The 15,751-nt window shown below is 44.9% G+C and overlaps 1 pseudogene; it reads left to right on the top strand.

The window, feature by feature from the left end:
* Window positions 1-13,507, top strand: part of LOC141025740 (uncharacterized) — a 31,963-nt pseudogene extending 18,456 nt beyond the window's left edge.
* Window positions 13,508-15,751: the final 2,244 nt, after the last annotated feature.

Below are 15,751 nucleotides of genomic sequence, written 5' to 3'. Positions count from 1 at the left end.
CGTACGTCTTTAGAGACTGTTTTCACCGTGTGCTCTTTCATGATGTACTGGTTAGGTATGATGAAAGGAGACGACCAAGTGAAGTTCCAGTCTGGAGTGCAGAGGATGGTCAGGCTGGCGACTTCCTTGGTTGATCGCTCCCATGGCAAATTTGCGCTGGAAGCAGGGAACTGAAGTCTGAGCTTGCGGCTGCTGCACTAGTCTTTTCGATTTCCTTGTCCCTCACTGAGGTTTGATGCCTGCTGAGGTTGATCGGTAGTTTCCTGTTGGGTGTTGCCTATTGGTACCGTAGCTTGTCCTATCTCTTGGATCATATAGGTGCTTGATGGTTAGTGCTAGCAGGTTTTCGCCCCATGGCGGGTGCTTCGTTTTAGAAGTACTCACAGTGGGTTTCCTGCTAGTGCTCCAGCTCGCCCTCCCCTTTCTGCCTCCTGTTGCTTTTGCTCTGGTGTTGGGTGGTCCGGACTTAAAACTTGCCATTGTTGTATTTCCGTTAAGCAATTAATGGAAAGGGCATCTCTTTCACCTTTTGCAGGTGTACCAAGTGTTCAGGCATCTCTTGCACCTTTTGTCCACCCCTTCATTATGTGCTTCTCAGGTAGTATCTCCGTGACTCCCATGAAATCCATGACCTGCGCACGAATAGCAACATTAATCCAGATGTCACATGATGATCCGTTCAATACCGTCGCCTCAGTCATGAAGCAATAACATAGAGTTATGCACTTTTAACGAATGACAGCACAACATAACCGCGTGCTCAAGTTGTCGCACTCACGTAGTAACTGATCACCTCCTCCGTCAACTGTGACTTCATATACCACCCTACACCACTTGTCATGACTCCCTCGGATGGTGAAGCCACACTAGGTACTTCACGCCTTGCTCAACGCACTAGTAGAAAACAGGGCTTAGGTCACAGGGCAGTTTTCACATTAGCCCTGGTTCAGTCACGAACCGGGACTAATGTGAGCATTGGTCCCGGTTCGTGAGCCCAGGGGGCCGGCCGGGGCCTCGTGGGCATTGGTCCCGGTTCGTATGGACCCTTTGGTCCCGGTTGGTGGTACAAACCGGGACCAATGGGCCACGCTCCTGGCCCACCACCCTTTAGTCCCGGTTCATACCACAAACCGGGACTAAAGGGCTGGTCCTAGTTGCGGCCAGTGTTTAGTCCCACCTCGCCAACCGAAGGGCGCTCACACCAGTTTATAAGCCCGTCCCTCTATGCCTTGTTGAGCTTCTATTAAAGTGAAAATAGATGCCCTTATACAGGAAATTTGACTTAAATTCATAGTAAATTTCGTAGAAATTTAGTACGAATTTAGGTTGAATTTTCTCTATAAGTGCATCTATGTTCATTTTTTATATTTATAAAATAAATAAACCTTAATAAAATAAATAAAACTAAATAAACCTTAATAAAATAAAATAAAATAAACTATAGTAACTACAATAAATAAACCTTAATTAATTAAGTAAAAATAGCAGCAAGTAAAATAAATAAAAATAGCAGCAGCGAAATAAATAAAAATAAAATAATTAATGTAAAAGACATAAGTAATTAGAAATAAAATAAATAAGTTTTTTGTTGTAAGTAGAAAGAAAACCTTTTTCAGAGTTCATTTGAAATGCTTTTCAATTTTAGGGTCTTATAGCTCAAAATAATTAGTAAATGCATGAAAAATAACAAATGAAGTCAGAAAGGATTGACAAATGATGATGTGGCTTTGAATGGTGCATTTTGAACACACAAAAAGTCAGGAGTTCAAATAAGTTTTAAAAAATGAAATCCCTTTGTAACAGACGAGTTTCCGGATGAAATCCTGATACTTTGAAAGAGATTGTCCGTTTTGTACACGAAGTGCATCCAGTTTTTGCCGTAACCATCTCAACTTTCTTGCACATGCTATGTGGATGAAATGATGATATCATGCCAACTTTCAACCTTTTCAGAGTTCATTTGAAATGCTTTTCAATTTTAGGGTCTTATAGCTCAAAATAATTAGTAAATGCATGAAAAATAACAAATGAAGTCAGAAAGGATTGACAAATGATGATGTGGCTTTGAATGGTGCATTTTGAACACACAAAAAGTCAGGAGTTCAAATAAGTTTTAAAAAATGAAATCCCTTTGTAACAGACGAGTTTCCGGATGAAATCCTGATACTTTGAAAGAGATTGTCCGTTTTGTACACGAAGTGCATCCAGTTTTTGCCGTAACCCTCTCAACTTTCTTGCACATGCTATGTGGATGAAATGATGATATCATGCCAACTTTCAACCTTTTCAGAGTTCATTTGAAATGCTTTTCAATTTTAGGGTCTTATAGCTCAAAATAATTAGTAAATGCATGAAAAATAACAAATGAAGTCAGAAAGGATTGAAAAATGATGATGTGGCTTTGAATGGTGCATTTTGAACACACAAAAAGTCAGGAGTTCAAATAAGTTTTAAAAATGAAATCCCTTTGTAACAGACGAGTTTCCGGATGAAATCCTGATACTTTGAAAGAGATTGTCCGTTTTGTACACGAAGTGCATCCAGTTTTTGCCGTAACCATCTCAACTTTCTTGCACATGCTATGTGGATGAAATGATGATATCATGCCAACTTTCAACCTTTTCAGAGTTCATTTGAAATGCTTTTCAATTTTAGGGTCTTATAGCTCAAAATAATTAGTAAATGCATGAAAAATAACAAATGAAGTCAGAAAGGATTGAAAAATGATGATGTGGCTTTGAATGGTGCATTTTGAACACACAAAAAGTCAGGAGTTCAAATAAGTTTTAAAAAATGAAATCCCTTTGTAACAGACGAGTTTCCGGATGAAATCCTGATACTTTGAAAGAGATTGTCCGTTTTGTACACGAAGTGCATCCAGTTTTTGCCGTAACCCTCTCAACTTTCTTGCACATGCTATGTGGATGAAATGATGATATCATGCCAACTTTCAACCTTTTCAGAGTTCATTTGAAATGCTTTTCAATTTTAGGGTCTTATAGCTCAAAATAATTAGTAAATGCATGAAAAATAACAAATGAAGTCAGAAAGGATTGAAAAATGATGATGTGGCTTTGAATGGTGCATTTTGAACACACAAAAAGTCAGGAGTTCAAATAAGTTTTAAAAAATGAAATCCCTTTGTAACAGACGAGTTTCCGGATGAAATCCTGATACTTTGAAAGAGATTGTCCGTTTTGTACACGAAGTGCATCCAGTTTTTGCCGTAACCCTCTCAACTTTCTTGCACATGCTATGTGGATGAAATGATGATATCATGCCAACTTTCAACCTTTTCAGAGTTCATTTGAAATGCTTTTCAATTTTAGGGTCTTATAGCTCAAAATAATTAGTAAATGCATGAAAAATAACAAATGAAGTCAGAAAGGATTGAAAAATGATGATGTGGCTTTGAATGGTGCATTTTGAACACACAAAAAGTCAGGAGTTCAAATAAGTTTTAAAAATGAAATCCCTTTGTAACAGACGAGTTTCCGGATGAAATCCTGATACTTTGAAAGAGATTGTCCGTTTTGTACACGAAGTGCATCCAGTTTTTGCCGTAACCCTCTCAACTTTCTTGCACATGCTATGTGGATGAAATGATGATATCATGCCAACTTTCAACCTTTTCAGAGTTCATTTGAAATGCTTTTCAATTTTAGGGTCTTATAGCTCAAAATAATTAGTAAATGCATGAAAAATAACAAATGAAGTCAGAAAGGATTGAAAAATGATGATGTGGCTTTGAATGGTGCATTTTGAACACACAAAAAGTCAGGAGTTCAAATTAGGTTTAAAAAATGAAATCCCTTTGTAACACACGAGTTTCCGGATGAAATTTAAACTATTCAAATTTGGAAACTAATGGATTAACAGAAAGTTTATAATTATTCTGAGCTAAAAGAAAAAAGAATAAAAAAATAAAGCAAAAATCAAAAGAAAATAAATAATTCAAAAAACAAAAAAAATACTGGAAAAATTAAAAAAATGCCACCTAATGGGCCACACAGCCTGCATACGACTAGAAACCCATCTGCACATGGGCCAGGATGCAGGCCCGCAGGCCCAATAGGCCCAACATGGCAATGACAAAGGTAGGCATGTATAATGCCTGCATATTAGAGAGGAGCTCAGCACCTGAGCTGCAGCGCAGCTTATAAACAGGTGCTGAGCTCTCTCAGCTAGCGAGGTGGGACTAAACTTCCCACCGCACCGCGCCAGCACATTAGTCCCGGTTGGTGGCTCCAACCGGAACCAATGCTCCCCTTTGGTCCCGGTTGGTGCCACCAACCGGGACCAAAGCCCTCTGCTTCCCGCCCTTTGCGCTGGTGAAAAAGAGGCCTTTAGTCCCGGTTGATGGCACCAACCGGGACCAAAGGGTGGGTATTGGTTCCGGTTGGAGCCACCAACCGGGACCAAAGCCTTTGCTATATAAGTAGCACTTTGGAAATTTTCTGATTTCCATCGCCAGTGTCCCCCCGCCCGACGACGCCGCGAGCTCGATCTACGCCGCCAGGCTGCCCCGTCGTCGTCGCCGTCGCCCGTGCCCCCGAGCCCACGCCATCGCCCGTCGCCGTCGTCCTCCGCCCCCCCCCCCCGCCGTCGTCGCCGTCGGCCTCCGCCGCGCGCCCCCGAGCCGTCGCCCCGTATAAGTCACCGTCGCCGCCCTCTGCCCCCGGCCCGCCGCGGTCGCCGTCGCCCTCCGCCACCCTGTGAGCGCCGCCCCGATCCCCTCCTCTTCCTCCCTGTAATGGCCGCCGCCGCTGCCGCCGCGCCCCCTAGCTGTTGTAATTTAGATGTGTAGTTAATTTAGTTTAGATTTAGTTAATTTAGATGTGTAGTTTAGATTTTTCATATTTAGAAGTGTAGTTAGATGTGTGGTTAGATGTGTAGTTAATTTAGTTGTTGTAATTTAGATGTATTAATTTAGATGTGTAGTTTAGATTTTTCATATTTAGAAGTCATTTATGTATGTTCATATTTAGAAGAAAAAGAAGGAGAGAAAAAAGGAAAATAAGAAGAGGAAGAAGGAGAAGAAGAAGAAGAATAGGAAGAAGAGGAGAGGAAGTAGAGGAGAAATAAATAAGAAGATGAAAAAGAAGAAAAAAAAGAGTAGAAGAAGAAGAAATAGAGGAGAAGAAGAAGAAATAGAATAATATATTATTCTATTTTTTCTTCTTCTCCTCTATTCCTTCTTCTTCTCCTCTTTTTTTCTTTTTTTTCTTCGATCTCCTCCTCTATTCCTTTCTTCTTCTCCTCTTTTTTTCGTCTTCTTCCTCTTCTATTTTTTATCGGGTATGTCGTTGTCGATATATGTACCCCCCTCCCCGATAACTTTTAGTAAGTACTACTTAGAAAGTGTTTAATAGAATTAGTTAGAAAAATAATAGAACTAGTTAAACTAGCTAGTTTATTTGTAGTAAGTACTACTTTATTCCATTTATAGTAAGGAAATTAATAGAACTAGTTTGTTTTTTTAGTTAAAGCAATTATTCCCGCATCGACGTTGACGATGCCTATCCCGCATCCTCGTCGTCGACTCGGCGGAGGAGGCCGGCTTGATCAGAGGGGCCATGTCCGGGACTGGGCTCCGCCGGGCTGGTTTTGGGAGGTGCTACCTTCCGGTGGGCGTAGGTTGGTGAGGAATCAGCCCGTCGTTGACCCGATCCTTGTTTGGTGGCGCTCGCGTGGGCCAGTGACGGTGCCGAGGCTTCCGGACACCGCGGAGGAGGTACGTCACCGTGTCAGCGAGGTGGACCAGCACGTCCGTCGCTACATGGTTGCGTTGGAGGGCAGGTTCGACAATACCTGGCAGGTTGTTCAGGGATCTCACTGGAGCTATGATCCTGTGATGGTTCCGTCCCTTTGGGTGTCCACCGCCCGCGCCGATGTCCGTCGGGCGCTACTGTTCTAGCTGTACTAGCGATGCTATATGTATGATAGTATTCGAGGTGTATTAGTGATAATATTCGGCGATGTACGAACGCATGGAGATGATGTAGTTTTGCTTATAATTGAATGCATCCTAATTTGAATACTACTTTATTTTGTGATTTGATTTTGCTTATTGAATGCTCAAAGTGGAAAACTACTCCGATCCTACTTTGAATGCTAAAATTGGAGAGCACCATGATTAGTTGATAGCTTATAGGGTTTTTGTTTTCGCAGAAATCTAGGAGCCCCCCGGCCCCTCCATCATCCCCGCCGTCGTCCCCGTCACCGCCCCCTCCGACATCGAGGTGAGACCAGCCAAATCCTCTTTTAGAAAGATAATTAAACGATATTTCGGGTTGACTGTAAGTCTGTCGAGTCTCCACCATATATGAGAGGACGAAGAATCCCGACTGTTGTCGTGGGGGTAGCTTCTCCTTCGTTCCCGTGTGCTAGATAATTTGGTGTAATGCACTCGAGAACGAAAGGAGGAGCTACCATCACCGACGGTCGTAAATGTCAGAGACGAATCAGTGAGGGAGAGTTCCACCATATATATATGAGAGGACGAAGAATCCCGACTGTTGTCGTGGGGGTCGCTTCTCCTTTGTTCCCGTGTGCTAGCTAGACATTTTGGTGTAATGCACACAGGGACAAAGGGAGGAGAGACCATCACCAACGGTCGAATGTATACACCACGTGAGCTGAGAGTTTTTAAGAAAAGACTCGACAAACCAATAGTCAACCCGTGATGAATAATAATGATCTAACTTATGTTTTTTAGTACATATATTTAATTGTAGATGTTTAATATTTGAATTATATATGAACATAGGAAATGTCGTACTCGGACGACGAAAGTCTCCCGGGGGAGTGCGACTGGTGCCACGACGACCGAGGTCAGTGCGACAGGCCTCACCTGGACGAAGATCGGCGCTTCAGTATTAAGCTGGAGGAGACGTTCGATGTTGAAACGGTACGCAACGATGACAAGTGTTATTTTTTCATAATTAAGCACGACTTCAACTATTTCAACGTGTACTTTTCATCTTTTATAATTCGGCTAGCTTATCCCATGCCATGCAAGACGCTACGTCTTGGAGAGGATGGGTTTTGAAGACCATGAAAGTATGGAAACAAAGAAAATTCACCTAATGACCCATCATGATATAGATTTTGAAGTAAAGATGTATAATTCTGAGAGCGTAACCCATTTTGGTTGCAAAAATTGGGAAGCATTTTGCAAGATGTATGGTTTTGATGAGGGTATGCTTGTCAGCATGGATCTTGGTGATCCTAACATCGAGCAAGACAATATGGACATTTGGGTCCTTGTTGAGACGCCTCCAATTCTACCGCTATGTGAGTTTCTCAAACATAGTTATTAGCTAATTTATATTGTTCATTTCAAAATAGTTGACAGCTTATTTTCATTGACAGCTTATTTTGATTGTTCAAACAATGTGCGGAACATGGTAGACAGAACCTACTACACGGATGGCTCTGAGTTAACTTATAAGGAGAAAACTCATCTGGTCGGATTTTGTACTGATATTGAGAATTACAATATCTACAATCAAACTCCTCATCATTATGGTCCTCCATACGTGCCACTAGTGCACGTGTTGAACTACGGTAACTACTATGGAGATACCCTGGTAAGATTTCTTACTATTACGACATCCGTGCATATTTTGCATAGTTCTAAAACTAGTGCATTATCATTGCTAACTATGAAGTTATTACTATGTTTTTCAACAGATAATCCCAGAGGATTGTGTGCCTCATTTGATGTATCAGAATGGTAGGCTTGATGTTTTGAATATACAACCAGGTCATCCTACGAATCTCAACTGTCCATACCGGATTTCTAAAAGAAGTGGAGACATGCAAATCAAAGAATGGAAAAAATGTATGGACAGTCGCAAGGAGCTTCTTGGAAGCAAAAGGAAGCGAGGCGCAAGAATTGGAGACAGGATGATCTCCATTCTCCATAATGGAGAGTCAGGGTCTATATTGTTTTATGCTATTTTACCTTAAAGAGGGTATTTCGGTCCTACCTAATACTGATGATCATGTGCTAAGAACAATTAAGTAGGGTTGGTTCGATGACTGTGAGGATGATGATCGTATGACTTGTTATTAATAACGAGTAGAAGTTGTATGATGATGATTAGTAGGACTTGTTATTATATATGATGATGCATGATGCGTGCATGAAGAGTTATTATATATCAGCGGGTGAAATGAACATGGATTGGATTGAAGTGAAGGCAACATGCATGTGGTGCGTGTCGAAAGTAGTACAATCCAAACTTGATCAAGTCCGGATTAGTATTACTTTCGACATGCACCACATGTTGCCTTCACTTCAATCTAAGCCATGTTTAGGCATAGCAGTACGTAGCGTTGGTAAACCAAGCACGGTGATATAAGAGAGGACACTTCTCTCTAATAGCTACCTAATAGCAACCTAAATTAACCCCCCAATACCCCCAACCCCCCCCCCCTTTCAAAAAAAACAAAAACCTCAGCTCCTGCCAGGTGCTGACGCGTGGATGCCTATTGGTCCCGGTTGGTGGCACCAACCGGGACCAAAGGCCCTCCAGCCTGGGCTCCCCGCACCGGCCACGTGGACGGCCTTTAGTCCCAGTTCGTGTAAGAACCGGGACTAAAGGGCTAGGGCATTAGTAACGACCCTTTAGTCTCGGTTCCTGAACCGGGACTAAAGGCCCTTATGAACCGGGGTAAAAGCCCCTTTTCCTACTAGTGACGGTTCACCAGGCTCAAGGGAGCATGAGCATTCGGGTGACGATGTTGAGTTAAACCGGAGCTCGGCGAACAAGCGAACCAATCATGCCCCCCGCTCAAGGTGTCTAGCGACATCGTCGCTAATGATCCGAGGATTGTGCCCGGTTATAGCAATCTTGGAGATTACCTGCCCGACGATGTACATTATGAAATCATGGAGGTGGATGAACACAAATACCATTACGGGAAGCCTCTCGTCAAAGATGAAATATCTCTAACAACGATGATGCGAAGATTACATGATTGGTACATGAAAACCTGCAGAGAGTCTGATGGTTTTAATACTTTGACGCTGAGAGTTAAACCGGAGCATGACCTCGTTGGAATTGAACTGCTGAATGTTCCATTTGAGGAGTTCTTCCAGTTTTTCAATCAAAAGGCCCTCGATAAATTAACGATCAGCTCTTTCATTGCATGTATTTATAATTATCCTCACTATATTATGCAGATTGAAGATCGCCGAATTGAAGAAAAGACAAATCGGTGATATTGGGTTCATTAACACAAATCTCATAGATGCATATACGGTTGAAAAACAAGGCAAAGAAGCCGAGGGCAACTTGCTACGATCGTTGGTATTAAATCAAAACAAAGATATAATACTCTTTCCTTACAACTTCAAGTGAGTGTTACTGTCTTGTACATATTCGGTTTCCCTTATTAGTCCAGGTTGTGGTAATGTAATTGATGACTTATGCATGCATGCGCAGCTTCCACTATATTCTCCTAGAGATTAAGCTTGAGCAGGGAGTAGTAACCGTCTTAGACTCGAGACGAAAAGATCCCCAGGACTATGCGGACATGACTCAAATGCTTGAGAAGTAAGTTAAATCGATCATTATCCACCATATCGGCAACTTTGTTCATTTCCTGATATGAAGTAATTGTTTTCTTTGTCTGGCAGGGTTTGGAGAAAATTCACCACAAAAGCTCCGGGACTGCCGAAGAAGCTGCAATTTTCACACCCGAAAGTAAGTACTATAGTAGCATGTTCCGCACATCTCCTAGTGATTCAAGCGCTAGTTTCATCAATACCATTTAGCATGCTTGCTTATCAGTTAGATTGACCTCTATTTCTTGTAAAGTGGTTGTGGCAGGAACAAGGGAATGATTTCTGTGGATACTACGTTTGCGAGTCTATCCGCCACATGACCTGTGAGCGGGGCTACTCTGACGAACAATATGAAGTGCGTAAGCAATAATATTCACAATTTTATTTTATTACCATCATTTGTGTCGAGTTTCATTTATTCATATAGATATATGTATTGACCGCCTTCTTCAAATTAGATCTTTCGGATGCGGGATGAACTCCTAGCACCAGATCGTATGCGAGCAATTCAAGAGGAATTGGTGGCATTCTTCCTTGACCACGTGATCGCTGAAAATGGAGAATACTATGTGGATCCTGTGTTCTTACAATTTAATTAGGAGATTATATTGTAGCCGGTAGTGTCAGATAGATATACGAGAACTTGTTGTTCGACCAATCTCTCGGAGAAGGAGAGGTGGTCGATATCACTTCTCTCTGTATGCATATGTTCATGACGATCTTCTGTTTCCTTCATTTTCTTACTAGCTAGCGTGTCTAGTCCTCTCCATGCGTATATAGTACGTAGCGTCGACCAAGCACGGAGATAAGAGAGGACACTTCTCTCTATTAATTAGCTAGCTAACACAATATATGAAACACATAAATTAACCCCCCAAAACCCCCCAACCCCCCCCCTTCAAAAACCACAAAAACCCCAGCCCCTGAAATGCTGACGCGTGGATGCCTATTGGTCCCGGTTGGTGACACCAACCGGGACAAAAGGCCCTGCCTATTGGTCCCGGTTGGTGTCACCAACCGGGACCAAAGGCCCCCCAGCCTGGGCTGGCAGCAGCGGCCACGTGGAGGACCTTCTGTCCCGGTTCGTGTAAGAACCGGGACTAAAGGGTTAGGGCTTTAGTAATGACCCTTTAGTCCCGGTTCGAAAACCGGGACAAAAGACCCTTCCCACCGGGGTAAAAGCCCCTTTTTCTACTAGTGGGAGAACCTGCGGGAAGAAGAAAGAAGAACAAGAACAAATGTAAAGCCGGGGTCCTAGAAGATGCCCCACTAGTAATTTCCCGGAAAAGATTATAGCAACCATACATGTCCATCGGATCTGATAGGAACTCGAATCCATCGCCGGCGCCGTAGTCTCTCCTCTTTCGCCTGCCCACCGCAGATCGCTCATATTTTTATTTTATTTTTTTGTCCATCCCCGTTTCCGCCTTAACTATGGTGGACCCGCGATGCCAGACATCTTCTCCATCAAGTTGCACGCCGTGATGCCGGCCGAAACGTTTGCCCTGTACGGAATCGCTAAATGTACCACCCGAACATGTTGTAGGCCCTCCGTTATCACGCCGTCATGACTGAATGTACGTTGTTGTACGTGCCACGATACTTTATGGGCCCACCATGAACGAGTTCTTCTATTGGTCCGCGTACCGAGATCAAACGCGGCCGTCCTCTCTAACGCCGTCGTCGCACATGAAAACCCAACGGCCGTCTAGTCAGGACTTTGCCAGCGTAATAGGTATGGCCCGCAACCCCATAACGTAATCAACGCCTTGCGATACCAGGAGTGCGCGAGCTCGTCCACGCCTTGCAATTTCCGAAGAACTCGTAACATTTTTTTTATTTTCTATGGAGACACTGCTGTCCTAGGGTAACAGGAAACATCAAATGATCATTTCATAAGAAACTCTTGTTATTGGCAAGGGAAAGAATAAGCACAGTTCTGAAACAATGGTTCGTGGACCTGCAGCAGTGGGGTCGACAACACGGGGGATGAAGGAGGCATAACCTTGGTTGAAGGAGGAGTACGAACACCAGGCTGTCACCGTCACTACCGCCGATGGGGCAAAGTGCTCAATGCAAGGGAAGAGGGCGGCGTCGCTCCCGGTCGCTGGATCGAAGGCTTCGCCCAACGTCACCACCTATTAGTCGCGAGAGCGGGCGACGAGGGTTTCCTCCCCGACCTATGGAGGCATGGAAATCTCAGCCGTGGAAAGGACACGGAAAGATTCGACATCCTTCCCCTTCGTTCCCCCGGCTCAGATTTAGCTAGGGGTTTCCCCACCCAGGGAAAGGAGGGGTGTCCTCCCCTGGTTACCAAACGAGCCCTGACGGAATATATTTTTACCTACCATAATAAAGTGCTGCTCACAGCTGCATGTTAAAAAGAAGAGAAAGAAAACGACCACCAGTGAGCCCAACGAGCTTATCAGAAAGGTGTGTCGTTGCTGGCAAAAAAGATGCGCTTATGGGAGTATTTCACAACAGTAATAATAAATAAAATATGAAATAACCAAAACAAGTTGGGTCAAATAGTACTCCCTCCATACCAAAATATAACACATTTCTGCAGTTCAATTACTCCCTCCATACCAAAATATAATACATTTCTGCAGTTCAAATTGAACTGCAAAAACGTATTATATTTTGGTACAGAGGCAGTAGTATATATCAAGCCTAGCAAGGCACGAGCTTCCGCTGCAGTTCGGAGCTGATTCACAGTTGCGAAAGATCAGACCAGTGTTTGTGGCCAGGGAGGGATTAAAGACGACAGTTTCACGGGCGTTGTTTCCAGTTGAGGAAGCATCGAGACAGTTCTACTACTACAACAACAACAACTACTACTACTACTACTACTCATTTCTAGCGCAAAAGGACAACAAGGAAACCGGTATCTCGCTCCAGTGCAGTAAACGAATGGATATTCCAAATGACTATCTTAATTGCCACAGTGGTTTCCAATTGAGTGGGAGAAAACTTGCTCAGCCTCAGCATAACTGTGTCTTCCAAATGACTCCACTCTGGTCGCCTTCAAGTTACAGCAGCTAAACCCTAAACCATGAGCCTACAGTTGGCAGCCTGGGCACAAAACAGCAGTCTGGGATTGCCTGCGATAGAAATTGCCACATTTTCAGTCAGACTGATCGAGAAACAAGCTAAGAAATAGATATCTACAATAATATGGTTACAGAACCACAATAATATGGTTTCAAGTGAGTTAAACATCTCCAATAACCATGCAAGCGCAGATATGTGAACAGTCAAGTCCCAGAAACCCTTGAAATTTCTTCCAATACAACTGCTTTTTGGACCGAGTGTGCTCAAATACTACACCTTAACACCGGAGGAAATAAAAAAGGACAAACAAAACTAACAGGTTAACATTCATTGTAATGATTATGTTGTGGGGAATCATCAAAATGTACACTACTTTCACCCGACATAGTAGTCCTGTGCTGGTTTCTGAAATACTCCCTCCGTCCCACAATATAAGACGTTTTTGCAAGCTATGCTAGCATGCAAGCACATCTTATATTATGGGACGGAGGAAGTATTTCCTTCACAAAAGATAGTTAAAGCTAAAACGGGGCATATTGCCAACAAAAGCTGCACCCACTACTCCGTGCACATTCCATTCACCACAATGGCGATAGAACCCATCCCGATCGTCTTCGTCCTCCCCCGGATATAAGATTCTACCACAAGATTGAACTTTTACTTGCATACCATACGCAAATGAACTAGCGGCTGCAGCAGAGCGCAGGGCTTATGCATTTCACATGTTTATCCCTTTGCTCCTCTCACCAGTTCGGCGACATCTACAGGCAGCACAGGTCACACAATCTCTTCCCTCCTCCTCCCTTCGTCAGCCAACCATTGTCACAGTCGCCGTCAGCTGCAAGGCCGTGGATTCCATATCTGCCACTACCTTAACTTTCTGCAAAGGTCCACTGGCCACCATTACCATCAGAGATCCAAATCCACCTATGCATCTTTGTCATTCACACCTACCTTAGTCATGCTCCTGGCTGTTAGCCTCTCAACGCCCATTGTGGCACTGCTCGGAAACAATGCTGGTGCAATGCGTTGGAGATGCAAGAGGACGTCCTAGCTAGCACCTGAGGGATTAGGTGCCGGTGGCAGGAATGAAAGAAGACAAGCTAGATGGGCCGAGTAGGAACTGTGACTGGGATTAGGTGTTCCTTATTTTATATGCTAGCAGAGATGGGTAAATAACGCTAGTTCCCCTAGCAAGGTCATGTCTCGAGACACGCTCATCCCAACCACTGATTCCAGATCGGACCAACTAGACAAAGTTGGCTCACCCCATCCCTCATCTCTCTTACCGAACAGACAAAAAGTGGATGATAATGGCTCAAGAACAAGTACCTTTTGCTATTAGCATTCACAGTACATCTAATAGTGTTCTTCTAATTCAAGGCCCACCATTGTTATTTCTTATTTCCAGTAACTAAAATCGTTTATAGATTTTTCGTGTCCTGAAGCAAAAAAAGATAAACTTAAAATAAAATGGTCTAACAAAATACCTCACTGGTTCTGGTTGACCACATCCATGGCATCCACTTCAGCGGCCGCTTTCAAGTCCAAAAGCAAACGAGGATGTCTAAGATGAACAACAACATCAACACTAACAAATGGAAGCTGCAACAAAAAGAAGTTCTAAGTTAAATCGTTCATTACGAATACACATCTCTACTATTAAAGGAGAATTGAACGTCGTGATGGTTCGACCTCGCTTTAACCCCCTCCTATCGATAGCTACCTCGCACATCCCGCACGATTTTCTTTTTTCTTTTTTTGCTTCGAGGCGTCCCGCTCGAGCACGACCCACCAAAGCTGAGAAACAGAAACCGAAAGAGAAAACAACCGCGATCCACGAACTCACCCATGCCCCCATCTCTCGGAACCCCTCCATCCCGATCGCATCTCTCTCCTTGGAAAAATTGCCGCCGCGCGCCCACCATCCTGTGCACGCCATTTCGCCGGTCTAGATCCTGATCCGTCGCGAGGAGCCGTCCCTCAAACTGCAGCGCCACGGCCGAGCCATCTCAGAAGGAGGCAAGACGCCGTCTCACTAACTTTCAAAAAAGACGTCGTCTCACTTCCTCGCCTTGCTGCGGCCATCCAGGACGCGCTGCCGCCGCTGCTGAGCCATCTCACCTGGCGCCGCCGTCTCACCTCCTCCGTCCCGGACGCGCTGCCGCCGCAATCGGCCCATCTCACTTCGCGCCTTTCGTCGCCAAACAGGCAAGCCGTCGTCTCACCTCCACCCTCGTCTCTATTGCGGGCGGCCCCGCCCCTGTACAGCAGCAGAGGAAGCGGGCGTGAAGGCTGGAGCTGGAGGCCGCACTGCTGTGTTTGCCGGCAGGAAGCACGGGAGGCGGGTGGCCATGGAGAACGGCCACACTGTTCAAGCGCCAGACTCTGTTGTCGACCTCCTCATCTTCAGGCCCCACCCCGAGCTCGACCCTCCGCAGCCATCTCGTTCTATGTTGAAGCACCGCCTGGATATCATTTTCGCCGGTCTAGATCCTGATCCGTCGCGAGGAGCCGTCCCTCAAACTGCAGCGCCACGGCCGAGCCATCTCAAAAGGAGGCAAGACGCCGACTCACTAACTTTCAAAAAAGACGTCGTCTCACTTCCTCGCCTTGTTGCGACCATCCAGGACGCGCTGCCGCCGCTGCTGAGCCATCTCACCTGGCGCCGCCGTCTCACCTCCTCCGTCCCGGACGCGCTGCCGCCGCAATCGGCCCATCTCACATCGCGCCTTCGTCGCCAAACAGGCAAGCCGTCGTCTCACCTCCACCCTCGTCTCTATTGTGGGCGGCCCTGCCCCTGTACAGCAGCAGAGGAAGCGGGCGTGAAGGCTGGAGCTGGAGGCCGCACTGCTGTGTTTGCCGGCAGGAAGCACGGGAGGCGGGTGGCCATGGAGAACGGCCACACTGTTCAAGCGCCGGACTCTGTTGTCGACCTCCTCATCTTCAGGCCCCACCCCGAGCTCGACCCTCCGCAGCCATCTCGTTCTATGTTCAAGCACCGCCTGGATATCATTTTCTCCTCCCTGCAGCCAGCTCCCCCCTGATCTCCTCCGCAACGTGCTGCTCCATGCATTGGCAGCTATAAAAGGTATCGAGTGTGGCATCTATCTCCCTCCC

The sequence above is a fragment of the Aegilops tauschii genome, chromosome 6 (genome assembly GCF_002575655.3).
Source record: "Aegilops tauschii subsp. strangulata cultivar AL8/78 chromosome 6, Aet v6.0, whole genome shotgun sequence".
NCBI lineage: Eukaryota > Viridiplantae > Streptophyta > Magnoliopsida > Poales > Poaceae > Aegilops > Aegilops tauschii.
This window is presented reverse-complemented; position numbering and strand designations above follow the sequence as displayed.